At 42.4% G+C, this 17,359-nt stretch overlaps 1 protein-coding gene across 3 annotated transcripts in view; it reads left to right on the top strand.

The window, feature by feature from the left end:
- Positions 1 to 17,359, top strand: part of RARB (retinoic acid receptor beta) — a 365,838-nt gene that overhangs the window by 315,497 nt on the left and 32,982 nt on the right. The gene's annotated exons all lie outside the window — the stretch shown is intronic.

The raw sequence follows: 17,359 nt of genomic DNA, 5'->3' as shown, positions 1-17,359 counted from the left end.
ACAGGAGGACTGGCATTCAGATTCCCCTGATTTTAAGGCAGTGCCAAGGGAAAGTCTCAGATAAGCCCATTCCTTTAAATGTGAAATACATTCGAATTCTTTGAATACATCATATAGGATGTTTTTTCCTGCTGGTGATCTGAATGGAACTTTGCCAGACTTGACCAAAAATAAAAAAAAAAAAAGAAAAAAAAATTCTTGGGAGGAAACAGCAAGGTTTGGGTCCTTTAATATATGTTATTGGTGCACCTGGAGAAAAGTGACAGGTTGCCAGGTTATTTATTGAGTTTCTCTAGTAATTGCTGCTTTCTCCCCATTTTTGATATACATCCCCTGGAGAAATACCATATTTTAGTTCTAAATATTTTTCCAATATCCATTGTAGCAGCAGCTGACATTACGGATGTTTCAGGGTAAGGCACAGGATATCTAATTTTGAGGACATTTAACTCTATATTTAGAGCCCAATACTTACCTGATTATGATTACTTTATTGCTGGTTTTTTTTAAGAGGCCTGACTCACCTGGAGAAGTAGGTAGGGCTTTTTATATTTGTGGCTCCTAACCAATTCCAGGCATGTCGAGATCTAAGTTAGTAATTATGAGTTCCTCAGTTATGGCTTGCAGCTCAGTGGGATGATCTGGCGTGTATGAGTTGATATAAAAACCTGGTCACCCAACAAGCACACCCCTTCTATGCTGTGCTGTTTGGTGGGGACACCCAGGGGCCAGAGGCAGAACAAAGGAGACCTCAGGACATTTACAGACGTAAGGGCTCCCCTAAAATTTGTCCTAGATATGAACCTGGCAGTATAACAACTTCAGAAGATCTGAAGTTTCCAGAGGTCTCAACAAAAGCAAATTATGGGCCGGTGAAAACAATATACGATTTAACAGAGATGAGATTTGTGTCCTGATTCAGAGTCAGCCAAGTGAGTGGTGGAAGGACAGACTGGGGAAAGACCAGAGCTGAGGATATGGTAGCCACAGGTTTGCTCTGAACCAGCTTGGAGTGACATGTCTTCCCTCTTAAGATCCTTGGTTAATCAGAACATGAAAGTCCCCTGTAACTCTATGTATTTGTGGCTGGTCAGAGCACATTTTGGAACATTATTGTGGTTTTTCTTTGTGTGTTTTTCTGAGCACCTCATTTTAAAAGGGACGTTATCTAGAACTGGGCATTATCCAAAGGAGGTGGACCAGGATAGCATGAAATCAGCAAGCTGTCTTCTATGAGATATAATTGAACACACCAGAAATTCATAGGATGGAGAAAATCAGATGTAAGGAGAATTTGATTGCTTTAAACTGTTTGAGAGGCCATGAGCAAAAGAGGAAAGTTTGCTGCCATTCATTGGGTGCTGGATCTTTTTAACACCTCTATTAGATTATTACCGTTCCTTAATAGTCATGGCAACTAACGCTGAGAATGACCAGGAATATTGCCCAGATTTACTCTAGTACTGAGCCATAGAGTCAAGCTTTAAACCCAACTTTCTCATCCATCTCTTGTGTGATCTGTATTATCACTGAGACTCTTCATAGACTGATTCTAGATGATCACTAAGGTCCCTTCCAACCGTAAAATTCAGTAAGTTTCCGTTCAGGAAACATGTTCAGTCATTTCTTGATATTGGAAACATTCCAAGTATACAAAGGGAGTGCTCTTTCATAGTACCCGTATAAGATGAGATCAGACTGGGGACACTTGCTGCTCAAATAAATGTAGGTCTGGAGAGAGAGAGGACCCCTTTGCAGTTAAGGTACTTGGCAGGAAAAGCTGCCTACACTGTTGAAAATGGCACTTCTTGAGGATGGCTTATCTTCCTGCAATTTCCTGGAGCTTTAAGGAAAGGGAGTGTGTGTGTGTGTGTGTGTGTGTGTGTGTGTGTGTGTGTATGCGAGCACGCACACATGTGCCTGTCTTGAGGTTAAGAAGGAGATAGCCTATGATATTAATGAGAAAAATCATCACTGAGGACTTGAGGCCCAGGGTCGTAGCAGGGTAGTACTTAGGATGGGAAGGAGAGGATTTTAAATGGTGTCTGTGGTAAGGACTAAGGTGATCTGAGCGGGCCACAGGATATATTTTGGTGCCCAGCAAGAGAGAAGGAGTAAGGATACATCTGTGGAACCAGACAGCCTATTTTAACTCTAATAGTACTCCTTTTCTTTTTATCTTATTATATTGTATTTTCCTACCATTTGCAGGTGAGCTGGTGTCTGCGAAGCATCATTCAAAGAGAGAATGGATTTGAGCAATAGTAGGTAGACTAAGTGGACGGTGGTAGATACATGACAAGGAAGAGAGATGGGTCTGCCTCTTTCACTGGGACATGGCCCTTAGATGGCTTGTGGTTTCAGTGTCTGAGATGGCAGCACAAAAGGAGAAGGAGTCATGTATGGCCAGCTGGAGCATCCTTTTCAAGAGAGGATCGATGTGAGGGGCTGAGAGATGTCTAGGGGGCAGTAGGGTACACACATCTGATGCTTAGGAGAAAGGTCTGAGCTAGAGATGGGGACCTGAGCCTTCTGGATGTATGTGCTTGATAGTGGAGGACTTGGATATGGATCTCATGACACGTGAAGAGAAGAGGGCTAGGGATGCTCCCAGAAGTAAGGAATCCTTTCAGTGGGCCACCGGATAGACCTTATGGGGATCCCAAGATGCATGTGTTTCAGGATGGGTGTTTCTTAGCTTTCTCAATCAAGCTCTCAATCTTCCATTTATAAATCTAGGAGTCAGTAATCATTCTCAGAGAGGGGGAACCCACCCCACGTCTACAAGGATCCCTCCTTTTGAAGTTAGTTATCTCAAAGCACTTTTTAATAATCATGTGCTATAATTTTTGCTATTTTTAAAAATCCATATGCATCCTAAGAAAATCCCATAACCCCTGACCTTTCCCTGTTTTTAAATAAATGTGGATACCTGGGAGAGCCCTGGGATGAGAAGGTAAATCTAATAAATCATAGTTGACCGTGGGCCCCTCTGCAGTTAAGGTGCATGTTAGCAAAATTAGTCTATGTTATTGAAAATGGCAGTTCCTGGAGCTGACCAACCATTGTGCAATTTCCTGAATTTAGTCAAAAGATTATGGGGTAAGTGGGGAAACAGGCTGGGCAGGGAATCCGGTTGAATTAATGAGAAAAATATTATTTTAGAGTCCAGCATCCCTTTCCAGCTTAAGGTCTGGCCAACTTTCAATGCGTGCAAAGTTATGCCATATGATTCTCAAGATAATGAGAATGGCTAGGTTAGGGGTAGGGGGATGGCTAGGGCTGAGGGTCGGGAGGGGCTGCCAGCCCTTGTGAAAGTAACTTGGTTGTTAAGTGGAAGGGCCTTGGCAAAGAGGGGGAGTATCCTCATCTCAATGGCAGGTTAGGGCAACTTGACCTTTCTGTTTATGTTTGGGTGCTCCCAGGACAGCTGTCTCTGTTTTGAGTGTGTCAAGGTCAAGTGGGCACCTCCACCATCTCTTTCAGTCCGATTTTCCTTTCAGTCTGGTTTTCCTTTCAGTCGGTTTTTAGAAGATCAGTTCTCACCCTTGACATCTCTCCCTACTAAAACCTATCAGAAGGACAAGGTACCTCACTCTGAAATGAAGCAAGGGTGTGATGAAAAGTTATGTAAGAAGTTTGAAATATTTATGGATGAAAAAATTCGGGTTTACTTCAAAATAATCTGGGGGTGGGATGGAAGTGGAGAGGAAACAAGATTGGCCATAATTTGATAACTGAAGTTGGGTGTTGAGTGAATGGGAGCGCATTCTACCATTTTTGTACTTCTGAGATATCTGAAATTTTTCATAATAGATATGTGTAAATATAAATATGTATTCTCGTTGTCAGAACAGGAAAAAATAATAACATACCCTTTCAGGTATTACTTTGTGTTTTGAAGCTTTAAAATAAAAAAGGAAACCTACAAAGGAAGGTGAGTAAAGTATAATTTACTTGGTAAATTTGATGAAATATGTGAAAAAATAACAGGGCTTAGATATTTGAAATTTTTAGTTCTAGGGAGATGATACTTTTCTGCAATTTTGTGTACTATTTTTGTTTTCCAGGGATGTCTTAGGTAAATAAAGCAGAATTCTTAATTGCTATCTGTAGACTTTCCTGACTATCTAGACCCTTGCTGGTCTTTTATCGGATGGGATCAACATCTGATAAAGATTTTGTAAGAGGGTGGTCTTTCCCCCTGGTGCCCTGGTGCCCCCTTCAGTGGCGTTCGAGGAACCATAGGCAGGACAGTGGCTACGTTTTATTTTTTTTGTTTTGTTTTTGTTTTTGTTTTTGTTTTTGCAGTTGACATACAATATTATATTAGTTTTGGGTGTACAACACAGTAATTAGTCATTTATGTAACTTACAAAGTGATCACCCCAATAAATCCAGTACCCACCTGACACCATGAATAGTTATTATAATACTGTTATTGACTATATTCCCTATGCTGTACTTTGCATCCCCATAACTGTTTTGTAACTACCAGTTTGTATTTCTTAATCCTTTCCCCCCCCTTTACCCATCTCTTTAACCCAAGTAACTTTTCTTTAGAGAATCTCCAGAATTTTCACATCTTTCCTCTTCTGCTCTGTGTGTGTTAAACTTACCTATTTATAAGTTTCCCTTTTTGACTAGGTTACCTTCCAAGCAGCAAAAAATGCCGTGACTTTGGAGAAACTTTGAATACTTATTAAGGAAGAATAAGAATTTTGGAAAGAGAACTCAGCACTCCCCACCCCAAAAAATCACCTGAGTTGTTGCTCTATAAGATTTTGGTGCAATGAATACACTACATTTATCATATCTTATGTTTCCAAGCTCATTCACATTTGACAATATCTGCCCACATTTGTTGAATGCACTTCTAAAGTATTGTCATTGGATGTCGCTACAGCCTGGCAGGTTTGGAGGCCAAGCTTTATTAAAGGGCCTTGTGAGAATTAAAACATCCTGCAATCTCTGTAACACCTCTCAAATACCAGAACCTCAGATCCCTGAGTCTCTTTATGTTCTCAAGTTCTTTGCTCAGGCTTTCTCCTCAGCCTAGAATGTTCTTCACTTAGTTAACTGCTACTCAGCTCAGCAGTCCCTTCCCTGGGAAGATTTTCTCTGACTGCCCTTCCTTCTCCTGCATCCATTGGTGCCATGTTACATGTCCCTGCCCTCTGTCCCTCCCCCCCATTCTCAGGGTCTAAGGATCCATTATTCTGTGTACAGTTAGGTGAGGAGAGTCTGCATCTAGCTCTGGGGCAGGGGTCTAGAAATACTGCCAGCCATTGTCAGGGGAGGGCAGGGGGATTTCTCCAAAGAAAGTGTCTGGGGGCCTGGTATAAGGCTTTGTTGCTGGGCAGAAATAAAACAGTTGACATCTACTAGGTTGCCTGATAATTGAAATAAAATGAAAAAAAAGGAGGGGGTTTGGTGGGAGAGAGCAGGTGTGAAGCATTTTCTTTTTTGTTAAATTCACTTTCTTCCCTAGTTTGGATTTATTGTACAAAAAACTTCTTCACAGTTAAGGACATATTTTAGAGTCAGCAAACTATATAGCCCATGGGCCAAATCTGGCCTACAGCTTGTGTTGGTAAAGAAAGTTCTATTGGAACACAGCCATGCTCTCCATTTACATCTAACTGTCTCCTTTGGCCTCGCAATGGCACCGGAGTTGTGAAAGAGACTGTAAATGCCCGCAAAGCCCACAGTACTCACTGGCTGGCTTTGTAGGGAACAGGTGACCAGCCCTGGTCTAGCCTGGGACTGCATGAGGAGCCCCGTCTGGTTCCTTTACCCTTAACATCTTCAGCAGCTCCCACAGGGCCAGGCGCACAGCGTAGTGTAGGCTCCCTATAAATTCATTCAGTACAATTACTGAATGAATGAACGGGTACATTAACAAGCCGCTACTCTAGCTTGTATCTTTAAGTGATGAGAAGCTCTTTTGACCCAATCGGTGTGACACTTTCTGCTCCCTGGTTTCCATGGTAGTTGCTCCTTCATCTCTTTCAGCTCTCTTCTCAAATGTCTCCCCGTCACAGAGGCCTTTCCTGCCCACACTGCATAACACACCCTCCCCTCTAGATCTCTCCCCCTGCATGATTTGTCTTCCTTAACACTTACCATTATCTGACATTGTGTTGTATGTGTATTTGTTTACGGTCTGCCTTCCCCAAGAAGAAATTAAACTTTTAGAAGCCGAGACCATTGCTTTCTTCACTATTACATCCCCAATGCCGACCACAGTGCCTGGAACATAATGGACACTCAGTAAATATTTTTAAATGAATGATCACATTTAGAAGTGATTGCATATGGCTCAGGACTTCCTTGTACATCCTCTCATTATTTCTTGGATGCGAGCCGTCTTTCCACTAGATCTCAAACGCTATCTGATCTTACTCCCCCAAGGTAGGGTTGGTCAGTCATACAGGGGTGACTAAGGGAGGCTGGAATTCTCCACCACTTTCTGTTCTAGGCACTGCGTTTCCTCTCTGCCCAGAGTCCTGAAGGCTGTCTCTCCCTGAGAAGGTACTAGCAGATGTCTTTTTGATTAAAAGGAGCGAAAAGCACGTTCTGGGTGTGGGTGTTAGAGGAAGGGAAAAGGAAGGGCAGAGGGAAGTGAATTGTGCAGATCTGGCAGGAACGTTGTGTGTTATCTCTTGAACTTCTTGTGTGTGTGTGTGTGTGTATGTGTGTGTGTTTTTTTGGGTTTTTTTTTTTTTTTGACTCCTTAGCTGAAGCATTCCCGGGAATAGAAACTCGGTTCTCCGTTCATGTCAGACATCCAAGTATGTGGCTATGAGCTATGCAGAGAATGGTGAAGAGGGCCTTCTTTCTCTCCCAAATGACTCTCTGGAGAAATAAATACCTGAGAATTAAAGTTCTGTAGGCCAGAAAGAGTATTTTTTGTGAACTAAATAGGATTTTAGCAATCCTTCACAGACGAGGGCAATTTGGGATGATCTATTTATATTGAGAAACTGGTAAGTTCACTCGGGGGAAGGCTAAGTTGGCTACAATTCTGGTGAACACTTCACATGCTGAGACTGACTTGGAGGCTGGAGCTTATTTCTACTGTTTCATTTTTAACATTTTCTTTTAGTCACACGAGTGGCCTGAGAGTGACCTTCTCCGTGGCATTCAGGGCAGCCAAAGCCATGTAGAAATATTCCTTAATTACAGTCCTCATTACATTCTTGTTATAAACCCTAATCTTCTTAAAAAGCAAACTGTTGTTAAGAATTATTTTATGAACAGTATATCATTTGGAATTAGATAGAACTGGGTTCGAATTCAGACCATTTCGATGATTGGCTATGTGATAGTATTTAAGGTCCCTGAGCCTCAGTTTCCTCATGGTCAAATTGGGGAGTAATAGTACCACCTTCCACTTAGGTTGCCATGAGAACTAAATGAGATATTATATGTTAAACACTTAGCACAGCACTGAGACGAAGCCCTCCCTCCCCTGAAGAGATGGGGTTGGCCATGGTGGTACTGTTTCCTGTCAACACCAAACTATGCTTATGGCTGAGGGAGATGTAAGAGAAGTCCCGGTCATGCACTGAACTCTGATTTGAGAAGCAGGTCTGTGGCAGTGCAAGATTTTGAGGCTATGTTTTCTTCTGGGAGTTGTGTGGTTTCAGGTCTTTCACATTCAAGTCTTTAATCCATTTTGAATTAATTTTTGTGTAAAGTGTACGATGAGGTCTAGTTTCATTTTTTTTGCATTTATCTGTCCAGTGTTTTCTACCTTATTTATGGAAGAGAGTGTCCTTTCCCCATTGTATGTTCTTGGCTACTTTGTCGTAAATTAATTGACCATATTTACGTGAGTTTATCTCTAGGCTCTCTATTCTGTTCCGTTGATCTGTGTGTCTGTTTTTATGCCAATACCATACTGCCTTGATTGCTATAATTTGTATATAGTTTGAAATCAGGACGTGTGATGCCTCTAGCTTTTTCTTTCTCAAGATTGCTCTGGCTATTCGGGGTCTTTTGTGGTTCCATACACATTTTAGGGTTGTTTTTCTATTTCTGTGAAAAATTCCATTGGGATTTTGATAGGGATTGCATTGAATCTGTAATCACGTTAGGTAGTATGGACATTTTAACAATAGTATTTCTTCTGATCATGATCATGGAATATTAAGTTTGGATTTCCAGAGTGGGCTGAAATTTCTCCCATCTTTGCATTTCAAAGCCAAGTGTAAAGAGTAGTCAATATTTTCTCATAAATAATTTCTGGTATCCACGTAGGCCAATAATGCTTTGGATCCATCCAGTGAATTTGCAGAAGGCATTTTCTTACAATGGCAGCATGCTGTTTGGGGGGGTGTCTTTAGAGTATACTTGAAAGATATTTTCCTCCTGTATGCTTTGCTTTTGTGTAGTACTATGCACACGCACACGTACACACACACACACCTCACTCTATCTCCACGAAAGCAGGAATTTTCTATTTGGTTTCCTGCTGCATCCCTGTGCCTAGATCAGTGCCTGACACACAGAGCTGATAGTTACAGCTCAATAACTATCAGTAGAATGAATAAGTGAATGTCAAGTTCCAAATTGCTGAGTTTATTTCATATTAAGTCAATTTCTAAATGTCAACAGCTGGAAAAAACAGACCCAGAGGGACTAAGGGGTTTATCATCACTTTCCATGGCTACCATTCCATGGAACGGTAAAACATGAAAGTAGGTTCTTCCCCGAGATTCGGTCTCCAGCCAGTCACTTCTCCTGAGCCTGAGACCCCGATCGCCAACTGCATACCGCACACACTGTACAAGTCCCCTTGGATGGCACATGGCACCTGGACTTCTGTACATCCTGTTCCCCCTTCTATGTTGTCCCTCACCATTGTCCAAGCCGGAAAACAGCTTGTCACCCTTCCTTGACCCTTCCCACTGGCTGGCATACCACCTCACTTCCTCTGTCCCTTCCCTACAGCTGCTCCCGAGTTCAGACATCCCACTTTTCTCACTTGGAACTTCCAGCAGCCACCCCTAGTCTTTTCTTCACCATGAACAGCGTGACCGTTCTATAAGGAAACTCTGATAAGATCACTGCCACTGTCTCCCCAAATGAACTAAAACCCAAGTTGGCTTGGCAAGGTTCACAAGATCACATGAGCTGTGGTCCAGCCTCAACTGTGAACTGTGAAGCCTGGTCCTATTCCTCGCAGGGCTTCAAAGCAGTTCTGTTGCTTCTGTTAAAGCCGTCAGACTCGTTCTGTCTTCCGCCTGAAAAGCCCTCCCGCCTTCTCGCCTTCCGTTAGCCAAAGCCTCCTCTTGTGTAGACAGTTCCCAAGTGAATGTGTCTTCCAAGATCACACTGCTCCATGCTGACCTTCCAGTAAGCCTCTGCAAATGAACCATTTCAGAGTCCCTGGGAAATTCATACAGCCTTTTTGTGTTTGTAAACATGGGGGGTGGTTTCACTGACCTCTCTTACAGGTTTGATTACAGAAAAACAAGTTTTCAAGTGCCTGGATTCAAGTTTATTTGGTAGGTTGATTTTTGAAGGGCTTTCTCTGGCTTCCTCTTGACCCTGCCCACTTCCCCAGTCTGGCTTCTAGTCTCAGTGCTCGGCTATAAATGTTCTCTTGAAAGTCACCACTTTCTCCATTGCCAAAACCAATGACCTTTGCTCCCGGTCCATTTTTTTCTGACTGTCAGCTACATTGGACACTTGGCCAAGCAGCTGCTGCTTTTTCAAATGCTTTTTTTCATTGATTTTCATGATTTTTTTGATTATCCCAGCTTTCCGGCCCACCATTCATCGGCTTCCATCACTGTATCCTCTTCCCTTGTCCACTCACTTCTGGCAGCTCGCAAGGATCAGTTCCTGATCCTCTTTTCCTTTCCTTTCCTCTCTCTCACTGAAGACTGTTCATCCCCTTTGATGACTTCAGCAGTCATCGCTAAGGTTTTGACTCTAAAATAACCTAACTTCAGACCTGTTCTCTCACCAAATCCACAGTGCCATCTCTCTCTCAACCTCTGAAATTGCTGCCTCGATTTTTGACTCTCCTCCCCTCAAACCACGCTCATTTTCCTGCCCAAACCTGGATTCCCTATTCCCTACCAGCTCCCCCATTTTTCTTTTCTGTTGAGATACCATCAGACCCAATACCAGGGTTAAAATCTTATTGTTACCTCTGAGTCTTCTTTTTCATTCCCCAAATCCATTACCAAGTCTGGCGGAGTTTTCACTGCAATGCCTCCCTACATCTCTCTTCTTTTTTCTCTCCTCTTCTTCTTTTTTCTCCCCATCAATCCCTAGTCTCCACTTTTTCTTTCCTCGTCACCCCCGCCACCTTACTGTCCTACAAACATGATACAGCCATTTCTGAAAGCATTTCCTCCTCCCCCTCACATCAAGAATGTTCTTTCCACCTCTTTCTCCCTTCCCAGTGAGAGGTCCTCTAAAGGCCATTGCAAAGCTAACCTTCCTTAGGCCTTTGCACATATTGTTCTCTTCAGCCAAGATGTCTTCCAGCCCTCCAAGCCCCATTCAGTTAAGAAATATTTGTTGAGCATCCCTTATAGAAAATGTACTGTTCCTGCACTGCGGATACCTGAAGGAGTAAGACCTAGCACACTCCTATAGAGCATTCAGCTCAAGATTCCGCTCTCCTGTGTTTTTTATGAATCCCACAGATTGAACTATCAGCTCCCTCATCTGTGGGTCTAAGTGATACCTCATAATCTACTCCCTAGATTCTGTGTTCCTATTGCTTAAACCAGAGAATGAGTATCTCCCTTCTCGCATCTCGTTCACTGCATGAGAGTTATTTCTTTATGTGACTGTATCTTTTACTAGAATGTGAGGCTTTTGAATGATACCCTCTCATTCTTGTTTCTTTAACGTTTATCACAGTGTCAGGTACAGTTTAAGTACCCCATAACTATTTGAACAGATGGATAAATAAATGGATGGATGGACGAATGGACAGCTGAAAGGATAGACAAATGGATAGATGAAAGGATGGACAGGTGGATGGATGAATGAATAGCTGGACAGATAGATGGGATAAATAAACAAATAAGTGAATGGTTAGATGGATGAATAAATGAATGAATGGACAGATGGACGGATGAGCAAAAAACCTGCAGTTAAGAGAGACTTTAGTGGTTATCGTCCCACCCATTTTAACAGTTTCTTTTAAAATAACCTTGAGTCGGCCTTCAAAAACACTAACAGTAAATTTAAATTTATCCATAGTTATTAGGGAAGGAGGTTATAGTTGTAGCCGTCTCCAATAGCAGGCCAGTATATATCTCACACATGGATTGCCAACTCTGAAAAAATAGAATTAATAGAATGCATTTAGAACACAAGCTAGACTGAACAATACACTTACTTGGTGATGATGAAAACCCTTAGAAACCTTAGTGTTTCAAGGACCCGGTGGGAATCCCTGAGGGGTATACAGGCTAACAAAAACCATTTAAACACCTTAAAGTGAGAGTTTTTAATTTAAACTAAATATGTGATCTAAACACCCACACATTCACATGTAGACCATTTCTCTAATAATTTTGCTTTCTAAAATTTGTTTGACAAAGTGCACGAGCTTCTCTATATTACTATCCTAAATAGAGTATTTGGCAAACATTGGGTAAACTTGCAGACCATTTGTCCGTCTCTCTTAGACACCTCATTGACACATGGGTGGCTCAAGTAGAGATTCATCAAGTATGTCAAGAAATACCTGAAAGAGTTGGATCCCACGGTGAACATGGTCACATGTGTTTCCTAAGCAAGGTTCACATGAAAGTCCTGCTATAAGAGATAAATCTATTGCAAGTTTAAAACCTGTTCAGTTTTAATCTTAATCTCTCGTTGTGTGGCCCCAGGCCGTTGCACTGGTCTTGCCTTGGAAAAATTTTCTTTCTTCCCACCCTCATTTTCTCCCTCATTCCTTTAGTTACTGTCTCCTTTCATTTCCTTCCTTTCTCCTTTCTCTTCATTCCTTCATTTGCTTTCTTCCTTCTTTACTTTGTTGCTTTCCACTTTCCTTCCTCTACTACTGCCTTAGCATTTCACATTTCAAAGCATTCCATGTAAATTAAACCCTTATCGTCTATATTATATGTCACATGTGTTTCATTTATGGAGGGAGAAACCATGCTTTATTTGACTCAATGTTTTCCCTAGCTATAAAATTCAACAAATGATTGATGATTAAACAAATTGGTGTAGGACTTCCACTATTTTAGTACATATTACACTGTGTTGCAAGTATTTATATATCTAAATATATATATAAAAATCCTGTGGGTGATGAAAAAAATAATGTCCCCATTTTTCAGATGAGGAAACTGAGGCTCAGAGACATTAAGAGCCTATCCTGAGTTTCCAGAGTAATAAATGATGGGCTAAAACGCAGGCCCTTGGGATTTTATCCCAGTGCCCTTTCCACTTCTCCACTGTACCCTTTCATGTTATTTAAGATCTACAGGGGAAAAGTCCATAATTTTGTGTGTTATAAATGTAGGCAGGATATTGAACCTTGAGTTGAAAGAATGACAAATTGTTTTTTTGTCTTGCCTTAGCCACTGAATGAAGGCAACCACTGACTCAGATAAACCATGGGATACAAGAGCAGGGGGACATGTGCTACTGTTGTGTAAAGCCACTCTTTACACAGACTGTATCAGTTAGTTATTGCTGTATGACAAATCACCCCCAAAGCTCAGTGGCTTGAAACAATAATCATTTTTTATTGTTCACAAAACCTTGGATCACCTGGGTCGTTTCTTCTGGGTTTACTGGGCTCTCATGAGCCTGTGGTCAGCTGCAGATTTTGTAGGCAACTCTGCTGATCTTGCCTGAATGCTCTCCCAGGTTCGGGGGCAGGATGGCTCTAGGTTGATCTAGAATGGGCTTGGTCTCTCATTTTCCAGCAGGCTGTGCCAGGCTTGTTTACACACAGTGGTAAGGTTTCAGGGTGGGGGTGGAGCAGAAGCACACAAGATCTCTTGAGTTCTAGGGGTGGAAATGGCACATTGCTACCACTGCATTCTGTAGGGTAAAGTGAGTCATAGGGTGTCCAAATACAAGGGGTGTGGAATAGTATCCACCTCCTGATGGGAGGAGCCGCAGAGTCACAATGCAAAGAGCTGCATATAGGAAGACGGATCAATTAAGGCCATCTTTGCAATCAAGCCACCACAGTCCCCATTTCCTGGCACTCCCCTCCTGTAGCTCTAGTTCTGCAAAGTTTGCCAAGGGGCTGTACTCCCCAAGGGGAATCACTGAGGCTGCTTCTCAGAACTTTTTCCAAGCTAAGAAAAGTACCTCATTTCTATTTTAAAACACATTTTAAGAGGAAAAATGTAAGAATGTCAAGGAGAACTGTGGTGCATTTTCTGAAAATTAATTGGGTTTAGAGGAAAGTAGGCATGGAAAAATTTGACCATTAGAATTCATCATGATAGAGATTGTTGTTTAATATTTGAAAGCCCATAACTTGCTATGAAGGATATGTATTGCACAGAACAGGGTACAGGTTTATCTGGAAGTGTGTGCTGCTGGGAAATTTATTTTTGTCATCCTCCCCACCTGCCACCCCCAATCAGAAACTGTTTTTGAAAGGCTGCCCATGTCTACTCCATGAAAGAAATATAAAGGGCTGTGCCTGTATGTCTGCTTAATCATTTTACCCTACATCTATGGGTCCTTATTTTAAGACTATTGATTCCTGAATCTGAGACTTCCTGCATTTCTACAAAGACGTTAAAAAGACCCACAAACCAGTCTTTCAGACACACGAAGACGGGTGGAGCTTCAGCAGAGAGAACTTCAGCTTAATATACAAAAGGATTTCCTGCCCATAAAAATGGCGTATCGGAAGTAGATGCTGAACTCTCCTCTTCTAAACTGGAGGCTTTTAAGAACAAGGCATGTTGATCATGTACTAGGTGTGTAAGTTTACTCCTGATTAAAAAGCAGAGGGCCAGCCTCAATGTCTTAAATTTCCAGTTTTAGCATTCCGTTTTATGCCGTTAGTAAAGACCTTCATCACAGCCCTCATCCTGTTGGATAGCCCTGCCACAAACACAAAGCCAAGGACACACCTACCCACTGTGAATAGGATTTAGGGAAAGCCATCACTGATAGGACCCACTGCTGCCAGAGTGGATGTGCAAAGAAATCTGGCCGATTATGAAGGAAGGCATATCAGAGGCAGTAGGCAGGTCCTCATCTACTCATTGCCAAGCTCCTGCTTTTATACATCAAGCAGGAATGTTTTGTTTTCCCTCATCTCTGGAGCTGAACTTAGGATGTTTCCTAGAGTTCATAGAAGACTCTCGTCTAAAGAAAAGGATTGGTCACTTCTAACAGAGCTTCTAAATTCCTAATCTCTTGCCCTACAAGGATGGCCCCCACACTGGGCCCGCCCCCAAACAGGCACAGCCATGGCAGGGCTGCCCACGCCAGCCTGGACAGAGGAGGAAACAAAGTATTTATAAGACAAAGGGGACACTGTCCACACACAGAAGAGGTAAAATCTCCACATCCGAAAGCAACCAGTGAGAGGAAAGCGTGTGGAAAATTGTTGTGAAAGTTTTATTAGTATACTTTACAACTTTAACTAGAAAGAAGTATTTGGCATTTGTACGTTCTGATATTTCAGGGGTTTTCTGTAAGTGCTTTGAATAACTGAGAAGCTGAGTGAGGCTGGTAGATTCTTGTTGAACTCTCAGAATGTCACGTTGAGACTATGCCCCCCAAGACTTGCATATTTAATATGCTGTAAAAATTCAAACTATGCCCCCTGCTTGGTCACTGGCACTAGGACATTCCTTACACTTGGCACTTGTGTGGGCATCAAGTCGCATTTTGAAGTCCCTGCACTTACGCTGTCACACTACAGGTTTGGAGCAGTCCTCTGAAGATGCTCTTTTGACCTCCATTTTGCAAACCCTGAAATCAAGGCCCGATCACTGTATTCATTTAACAGACACTCGTGGTCCAAAGAGCATGTGTCTCATTGGCAGAGAAAATTTACCTGCAGCTTCCGTTCTCTCTGCATCTGTTCAAATTTCTACTAGTGCTTACATGGCAATTGCTGTATTAGGAGAAAGACACAGTCTCTATCTTCAAGAAGATTCTGATCTTGAGGGAGTATTCATTCACCCCAACTCTACCCAACTTTACAGGGGGACCTGCTGTTCAAATGCTTGAGCACCAATCCCCACATCCTGAAACGATGGGAAGAGTATGTCTCTATTTGTCATAGATCCACCTGCCTTCAAATCCATGAATTGTTCATTTGCATAATTAGTTCAGAAAATGATTTTTAAACTCAGATGAAAATATTTCTGTGGTATTTTTTTAAGGGCGTGTTAGCCACAGACTGTCTCCCACTCACGGCAGCCAGATAGCTCTAATCACCAGCTGTGGCCCATGATTCTTTACAGTTAGCAAGGAGGAGAAGAGTCAAGATGAACAAACTCCAGACTTTAATATTCAATCCAAAATAAGTGGACCATTATGCTTCCTTTGCTAAACTGAATATGGGGAATTTTATGGACAAAAACATTGTCAATTGTATTTTTGTTTTGACACGAAGGAATTTTTAGTGAAGCATTTTCATCTCTTCCCGAATCCAAGTGAAATCTGCATCTTTTGCATGTTTCCTGCGTTGCGTTTTTATTGTGTGCGTGGAAATCAATATTCCAGATACATGCACAAGTGCACACATTAAAATGAACATGACTTCATTTATTTCCATGATTAGACATTCAAATAAAAGTGCTGGGGTGTCTGTTTTCATATTCATAGGTCGAGATCCGTACATCAGAGGTATTTGTATAAGTGACACTTTTATTACATTCATTTCATTTGCAATATGATAGTGGATCATAAATATGTTACTTTTATGCCACCAAATCTGATTTGTAGCACTTAGCCCTCACGAGGAGAATACTTGATATTTTATGGAGCACCTTTCGTCCAAGAAGCGCTTTGCCGACATTGGACGGGTACTCCCAGGTGTGTAAATCACACTCGCGACCCTTCGGATGCCCCACCTGTTTTATGAACCTCCTGGCTCCTACTGTAGGGTGGAGAGCGGGTAGTGGGCCTCTGCAGGTCCTGAGGTGACGATGAGACCTTGAATTTCTGGAAGAAACAGGCTCAGGTGAGCTCCATGTTGCCAAACCAAGGCTGTGACAGCTGACAGAACTCCACATTTAGTCACCTGCTCATCTTGTCCTTCACAAAACTGTTTTTGAGCCCGCACTGTGGGTCGGACACTGTGTTAAGCCCTGGGGATACAGAGACAAGTCAAATACGGCCCTTGCCTTCCAAATACTCACAAACAAGGAGGGAAGGGCCACGGGGAACAGTAAGTGCTCCCTCACCTCAAGATGGTGACAGTACGTGCCTCTCCCCGTCTCCCAGGGACGCACTCTGCCTGAAAGCAGTTTGTCAGGCCCTTCTGTCTGTCACAGGGATATTGGTGCACATGCCAGCCAGTTGCAATTGGAGTGAAAGAAGAGACCAACCACCCAACATCACAGGCAGCCTTTGGGGATGAGCATCAGTTACACCCCCCAGACTTGCAGAGAAGAGCAACACGGGCTCCCCGCTCACCATCCCTACCCTACCCTTAACTCACCTTCCTCTTTCCCCAGCATCAGCTTCCTGAAACTGGACCATCCCTCCACTCCCTACACATACACACACACACACACACACACACACACACACACACACCCTCCCCTGTAATACAGCGAACTCCTGTAGCATCCTTCATAGCACTTACCATGCCGTGGAATCATGTATGTGTGCGACAGACCCAGCAGAACACAGTGGTTAAGAGTGAGGGTCCAGGAGCCAGGTTTTCTAGTTCAGATCCCTGCTATATCACTTACAGCATGCATGGCCTCAGGCAGGTTACTTACCTTTCTGTGCCTCAACTTTCTCATCTGCACAATGGGCATAATACTGATACTTCCCTGTCAGGTTTGTGAGCATTGAATGACCTAATATGAATACAGGGCTTCAACAAGTGCCCTATAGCTGCTTTGGAAGCTGTAATTAACATTTGCGGTATTATAATACATAATACTCCAGTATGAGTCACACTACATATAATAATAGTGATGTCAACATTATTCTTATTCTTATTACCATCACTGTTATTCTATGATTAATGTCTGTCTCCAACCATAAGTGAGCTTCATGGCAGGAGGAACCGTCTGTGTGGCTCACCATTTCATTACCACAGCAGGTGGCACATAGTAGATACTCAAAAAATATTTGTTGACCGAATGAATGGACAAAGCAGCGAAGGAACAAATGAGTCCTCCTGCTCATTTGGTATTGCTACCAG

Source organism: Rhinolophus ferrumequinum, chromosome 17 (assembly GCF_004115265.2).
Source record: "Rhinolophus ferrumequinum isolate MPI-CBG mRhiFer1 chromosome 17, mRhiFer1_v1.p, whole genome shotgun sequence".
NCBI lineage: Eukaryota > Metazoa > Chordata > Mammalia > Chiroptera > Rhinolophidae > Rhinolophus > Rhinolophus ferrumequinum.
Note: the sequence above shows the minus strand (reverse complement) of the source record. Positions and strands in the feature narration are given on the sequence as shown.